The following is a 7284-nucleotide window of genomic DNA, read 5'->3' as shown; positions in this document are numbered from 1 at the left end:
AGCGATTCTCCTGCCTCAGCCTCCTGAGAAGCTAGGATCACAGGCATATGCCACTACACCCAGCTAATTTTTTATATTTTTAGTAGACAGGGTTTCTTCATGTTGGTCAGGCTGGTCTCAAACTCCTGACCTCAGGTGATCTACCCACCTTGGCCTCCCAAGGTGCTGGGATTACAAGCATGAGCCACCATGCCCAGGCATGTTTTTATTTTTAATAGAAATGAGGCCTTGCTGTGCTGACCAGGCTGGTCTTGAACTGCTGGATCCAAGTAATCCTCCCACCTCGGCCTCCCAAAGTGCTGGGATTACAGGTATGAGCCACCACACCCAGCCTTAATCATTTATTTAAAAGTTAAATATACGGCCGGGTGCAGTGGCTCACACCTGTAATCCCAGCACTTTGGGAGGCAGAGATGGACAGATCACGAGGTCAGGAGATCAAGACCATCTGGCTAACATGGTGAAAGCCTGTCTTTACTAAAAATACAAAAAATTAGCCAAGCATGGTGGCAGGCACCTGTAGTCCCAGCTACTCAGGTGGCTGAAGCAGGAGAATCACTTGAACCCGGGAGGCGGAGGTTGCAGTGAGCCGAGATTGCACCACTGCACTTCAACCTGGGTGACAGAGCGAGACTCCATCTCGGAAAAAAAAAAAAAGTTAAATAGACATACCCCATGACCCATAGCTATTTACCTACAAGAAACGAAGCATATGTCATAGCTATTTACCTACAAGAAATGGAAGCGTATGTCCACACAACTTTTACATGAATGTTCATAGGAGCTTTATTTGTAATAGCCCAAATCTGGAAACAACCCAAATGTCTATCAACAGGTGAAGGGATAAACAAATTATGGTCTCACCATACAATGACATATTCTTCTGTAATAAAAAGGATAAACTACAGATACACACAACAACGTGGATAAATCTCAAAACAATTATGCTGAGTGACAGAAGCCAGACCACACACAAAAACGAGTACATTCTGTATGATTCCATTTCGATAAAATTCTAGAAAAGGCAGATCAATCTACAGTGACTGCAGTGGTTGCCTAAGGACAGGGTGGGGTGAAGGGAGGGATGACAAAGGGGCAAGAGGACAGTTTGGGGACGGTGGATGTGTTCGTGTACTTGATTGTGGTATAGGGTTTCATGTATGATACATACATGTGTCAAAACTCATCCAAGTGCACCTTTTCAATATGTGCAGTTTCTTGTACATTAACTGTACCTAAGGGAAGCTGTCAAAAACGTAATTTAAAAAAAGGAAAACCAAACCCAACCAGGAATCTTCGTACTTCCCACCGCTGCCTCTGCGGCCCCCCAGGCCAGCTCCCCCTCACCTCCACCATTGCCTCTCCACCGAAACTACCTCAGAAGCCTCCTCCCTGGCCTCCCAGCTTCTGCTCTGCACCCTCCAGCCATTCTCGGCAGAATAGACAGTGATCCTGTGAACACAGGAATCAGTGCCCGTCTTGGCTCTGCTTAAAGCCTCCACAGCCCCATTGCCCTCAGAATACAAGCCCATGTTGCCGCAGTGACCATCTGGTGGTCCCTCAAACCTCTGCCTCCTCTCTGTACCCCTCACTCACTCTGTCCCAGCCATACCAGCCCCCTAGCTGTCCTTAGAACGCGCCGGTCATGCTCCTACCTGGAGCCTCTGCAAGGCTGTTCCTTCAGTCTGGAATGCTCCTCCCCAGATACCCAAGTGCCGAACTGCCTCTGCAACTTCAGGGCTTCATGCATATGCCACCTTATTCACACAGATGCCACCCCTCCATCAGTGTCCCTGCCACTCCTGATGCCCCTTTCCCTGCTCCACTTGCCTACTTACCATACTATGTAAAATTAACTCACTGCTTTTTTTTTTTTTTGAGACAAAGTCTCACTCTGTCGCTCATGCTGGAGTGCAGTGGCACAATGTCAGCTCACTGCAACCTCTGCCTCCCAGGTTCAAGTGATTCTCCCACCTCAGCTTCCCTAGTAGCTGGGATTACAGGCACACGTCACCATGTAGGCTAATTTTTTGTAGTATAGATGGGATTTCTCCATGTTGGTCAGGCTGGTCTCGAACTCCTGACCTCAGGTGATCCACCCACCTTGGCCTCCCAAAGTGCTGGGATTACAGGCGTGAGCCACCGCGCCCAGCTTTTTATACTCTTTTTGAGACAGAGTCTCACTCTGTCGCCCAGGCTGGAGTGCAGAAGTACAATCTCAGCTCACTGCAACCTCTGCCTCCTGGGTTCAAGAGATTCTGTCTCAGCCTCCTGAGCAGCTGGGATTACAGGTGTGCACCAGCACGCCTGGCTAACTTTTGTACTTTCAGTAGAGATGGGGTTTCACCATGTTAGCCAGGCTGGTCTCAAACTCCTGACCTCAAGTGATCTACCTGCCTTGGCTTTCCAAAGTGCTTGGATTACAGGCATGAGCCACCATGCCCTGCAACTTCATTGTAAAGTGACAGAGGAGCTAAAGGGGGCCTGACATGGCAGAGTCCGGAAGGGAAGCAGGCTGCACCTAGACCACAGTGTCTACTCTCACTCGGGCCAGACTCAAGCCCACTGCCCCATCACAGGGAGACCAGCAACGCTGTCATTCCCCATGTCTTCAGGACAGAAATCAACCACGCCCACAGCTAGTGTGAGTTCCCCTCTCCCTCCCTCAGGTATTCATTAATTCAGCAAGTCTTTGCACAGTGCCTGCTGCTGCCGGCCCAGGTGAGGCTCTGGGGCTCGGGAAGAACTGGAGGCCTGTGGCGCCCGCTCTGTCATCTGCCATCCACAAGGAGCCCTGGGAGGCACAGCTTTCCATCTCATTTTGCAGATGTGGAAGTGGGTCTTAGAGGCATGGGGGCGGCCCCGCTCTGTCCACTGCCAGCTCCTGCAGCATCCTTCCACCTCCCAGATCCCCGCATTCCTTTTTCCAGGTCAACCTTAGCCACATCCCTCACAGGTCTGGAGCCTTTCCCCTAACATGGGCCCCTGCTGCTGGGTCCACCACTGTGTGCCAGCCACTCTACTGCTGCCTGCCTGGGCCACCTCATGACCTGTAAGCCCCTCAGGGTCTGCCCTATGCTGAGCTCACTCTCCCTCTCCCTTCCCAAAATGTGCCCGCCACCCTGGGCAGTCCTAGGTGGCTGCTATCAGGAGACCTAGCAACGAAGGGGCTGCAGGCCTGTCGGAGACACAGTCTCTGTCATTCAGATGTTCATGGCACTCTGGGAGGGCCCTTCCCTCAGGCTTTCAGGGTGCCAGATGTCCAGTTGGGGGTCTAGCTTCATGCTCCCACTCTGCTGCTCACCACGGGCAACCTTAGCCTCATCCATCTCCCTTCAGGCCTCTCAGCTCAACTCCCTGTAAAATGGAGCACTCGTACCAGTAAATTCCAAGTTCCTTTCAGCTGTGTGCACCTGTGGCTTCCAGAAGACAGAAGCAGGGTGTACCCTGGACACTTGGACCGTGATCACAAGTCAGCCCACTGTCCTCTCCCAAGCTCCTTCTAATCCAGGCCTCTGTCAGGTGAGCAGGAGGACCCCAGGATCCCCACCATGAAGATGTGGAAGCTGGAACTCCAAGATGATGGGCTCCCCAGGACCACGGCACAAACAGGTGACAGCTGGGGACCTGGCTGCTGACTCAAGTCCTGTGCCCTGTGCCCTGTGCCTTCCCCTGTTGCTACTTCCCCAAGCCAGGCCCTTCCTGGGGTGTCTGTGGGGACAATGGACCCAGGTAGGATGGAAAAGCTGCTCCTTGCTCCCCTTACCCACTCCTCCCCAGAGCCACGTTGAAGTTTCCCTTCTGGAATGACCCTTGGGGACTAGTGCAAGTGAGTATCAGCTCTAAGAGGAAGGGACGACCATGCCTTGTCTCCTCTGTCTTCCCAACATGTGCCTGGCCTGGCACATGGTATGTGCCTGGTAAATATTTGCTGAGTGATTGGCTGGAGGGTGGCCCTTGCTATGGGGTGGGTGGCTGTGGTCTGCTCCCCGTGATCACTCTTACCCCAGAAGTAATCCCAGGTCCCTGGGGTGTGTGCACAGACGCCCACATGCCTGCTCACTGCCTCGCTCACTGGCTCACTGCCCTCCCTATGTCCCAGACACAATGGTTCACGCCTGTAATCCCAGCACTTTGGGAGGCCGAGGCGGGTGGATCACAAGGTCAGGAGTTCTAGACCAGCCTAGCCAACATGGCGAAACCTCGTCTCTACTAAAAATACAAAAATTAGCCGGGCATGGTGGCATGCGCCTGTAATCCCAGCTACCCAGGAGGCTGAGGCAGGAGAATCACTGGAACCCAGGAGGCAGAGGCTACAGTGAGCCGAAACTGTGCCACTGCACTCCAGCCTGGTTTACAGAGCAAGACTCCATCTTAAAAAAATAATAATAATTTTTTTTTTTTTAAGAAATGGGGTCTCACTCTCTTGCCCAGGCTGGAGTGCAGTAGTGCTATCATGGCTCACTGCAGCCTCAACCCCCTGGGTTCAGGCAATCCTCCCAAGTAGCTGGGACTACAGGTATATGCCACCACACCCAGCTAATATTTTTTTTCTTGAGACAGTCTCTGTTGCCCATGCTGGAGTGCAGTGGTGAGATCTTGGTTCACTGCAACCTCCACTTCCTGGGTTCAAGCAATTCTCCTTCCTCAGCCTCCTGAGTAGCTGGAATTATAGGCGCGTGCTATCACGCCTGGCTAATTTTTGTATATTTGGTAGAGATGAGGTTTCACCATATTGGTCTCGAACTCCTGACCTCATGATCTACCCGCCTCAGGCTCCCAAAGTGCTGGGATTACAGGAGTGAGCCACTGCACCCGGCCTATATATTTTTTTCCATAGGGATGGGATTTCACTATGTTGCCCAGGCTGGTCTTAAACTTCTGGCCTCAGGTGGTCCTCCTGTCCCAGTCCCCCAAAGTGTTGGGATTACAAGCTGAGCCAGCACATCTGGCCCAAGGTTTTTTAAAACCAATTATTTGTGAACAAATACTTCTGTAACATACAATAAAAAAGAATTACTAAAAATTAATCACACTCTTGGAAATTGCAGCCATGTCGGATTGTTACAGGAGTTTCTAGACTGCACTTGTCTAAGTTCTGTACTCATCCCTTACCGTGCTGAGGACCAGTGACGAACAGCGCAAGGAGGTCCCACTCTGCAGGACGTGCGCGGAGGGCACCCTCTAGGCCTCGTCATTTCAGGTGATTGTATTGGCCCTCCGTTCCCATTTTGTCTGACAACCTCTCACCCTGCCTTCTGCATGGCCCAATCAACCACCAACTTCCTTCCATCCTAATGTTTTATTGGTGGGACCTCTCCTCTCTAGCCCATGGGCCGGCACCTGGCTCTCCTGCTATCGGTAGTCTTTACCCCACCTGACCAGGATGAGCTTGATAAAGGTCTACGGTGTTCCATTACCCCTCAGCTGAAATCCCTTATGGTTCCCCATTAGGACTCCAAACTCTCTTTTCACTTTTTTTTTTTTTTTTTTTTGAGACGGAGTTTCGCTCTTGTTGCCCAGGTTGGAGTGCAATGGCGCAATCTCGGCTCACCGCAACCTCTGCCTCCCAGGTTCAAGGGATTCTCCTGCCTCAGCCTTCTGAGTAGCTGAGATTACAGGCATGCGCCACCATGCCCGGCTAATTTTTTGTATTTTTAGTAGAGAGGGGTTTTCTCCAAGGTGGTCAGGCTGGTCTCGAACTCCCGACCTCAGGTGATCCATTCACCTTGGCCTCCCAAAGCACTGGGATTGCAGGTGTGAGCCACCGGCAGGACTCCAGACTCTTAAACCTGACATTCGGGGTGGCTCACATGCCTGTAATCCTAGTCCTTTGGGAGGCTAAGGTTGGCAGATCAGCCTGGCCAATATGGTAAAACCCCAACTCTACTAAAACAAAACAAAAATTGGCTCGGCATGGTGGCACACACCTGTAGTCCCAGCTACTCAGGAGGCTGGAGTGGAGGACGTTGGAAATAGCTGGTAATAACACCCCTGCCACTTCCCAAGCACTCACTATGGGTCAGGTGCTTTCTACCTGTAAGGTATGCATATCTACTTGCTGATAGGTTGCTCCAGTATGGAGCAAGAGATGGCACGTAGGCCTGATTTAACTGGAATCTGCAGCATGCATCATGTCCTGCAGTTAAAAACCAATGGTGCCTGGCCTGTCTTCTTGTTTTTCTACATTTTCTAATTTGTCTACAACAAATGTCTATCACCTGGTTTGGTTTTGTTTTTTGAGACGGAGTTTCACTCTTTTTGCCCAGGCTGGAGTGTAATGGCCCAGTCTCGGCTCACTGCAACCTCCACCTCCCAGGTTCAAGTGGTTCTCCTGCCTCAGCCTCCCAAGTAGCTGCGATTACAGGCACATGCCACCATGCGTGGCTAATTTTTGCATTTTTGGTAGAGACAGGGTTTCAGCCTGTTGGCCAGGCTGATGTCAAGCTCCCAGCCTCAAGTGATCCGCCCAAATTGGCCTCCCAAAGTGCTGGGATTACAGGGGTGAGCCATCGCACCCGGTCTATCACGTAGTTTTCGCCACTGGTTTTTCTTTCTTTGTTGTTTCCTTTACAGAGGTAATAAGTTAGCCATTGGTTTTTAACGGCAGGCCATGTATGGATGCTGCAGATTCGTTACATCAGGCCTGCCTGCCATCTCTCGCTCCGTATTGGCAGTTATGAGAACTCACCAGTAGATGTGCATGTTTTCTAGGTGGAAAGCTCCTGACCTACAGTGAGAATAAGGAAGTGGCAGGGGTATTGTTACCACCCATTTTGAATGTCCTTCACTCCAGCCACTGCCTGACTTTTTCTCAAATCTCTCCTCTTCTTCCCTCCTCACCTAGGACCTATCCTAATACAGTTTCTTATCATTTTTCAACAGGATTAACACTCCAGCCTCTGGCCAGGTGTGGTGGCTTATGCCACCAGGAGCTCAGGAGGGTCACTTGAGGCCAGGAGTTCAAGACCAGACTGGGCAATATAGGGAGACCAGCCCCCACCGGCATCTCTACAAAAATAAATTTTAAAAAATTAGCTGGACACAGAGGTGCATGCCTGTAGTCCAAGCTACTCTGGAGACTGAGGCAGGAGGATTTTTTGAGCTGAGGAGCTTGAGGCTGCAGTGAGCTATGTCACGCCACTACACTCCAGCCTGGGCAACACAGTGAGACCCCATCTAAAAAAAAAGTCTCCTAATCTCCTAATGGGTTTCCCGGTCTCCAGTCTCCAGCCCCTCCCTCCCCTCCCCATCAACCATGCAGCTGCCACAATGCTTTGAGAG

At 51.2% G+C, this 7284-nt stretch overlaps 1 long non-coding RNA gene across 1 annotated transcript in view; it reads right to left on the bottom strand.

Annotated features, from left to right (window-relative positions):
• Positions 1 to 3197: 3197 nt before the first annotated feature.
• Positions 3198 to 7284, bottom strand: part of LOC119468268 — a 21427-nt gene continuing 17340 nt past the window's right edge. The window contains exon 3 of the long non-coding RNA XR_005196925.1: positions 3198 to 3357. This is a non-coding gene — a long non-coding RNA (uncharacterized LOC119468268). The remainder of the gene's footprint in view (positions 3358 to 7284) is intronic.

The sequence above is a fragment of the Cebus imitator genome, unplaced genomic scaffold (genome assembly GCF_001604975.1).
Source record: "Cebus imitator isolate Cc_AM_T3 unplaced genomic scaffold, Cebus_imitator-1.0 Scaffold404, whole genome shotgun sequence".
NCBI lineage: Eukaryota > Metazoa > Chordata > Mammalia > Primates > Cebidae > Cebus > Cebus imitator.
This window is presented reverse-complemented; position numbering and strand designations above follow the sequence as displayed.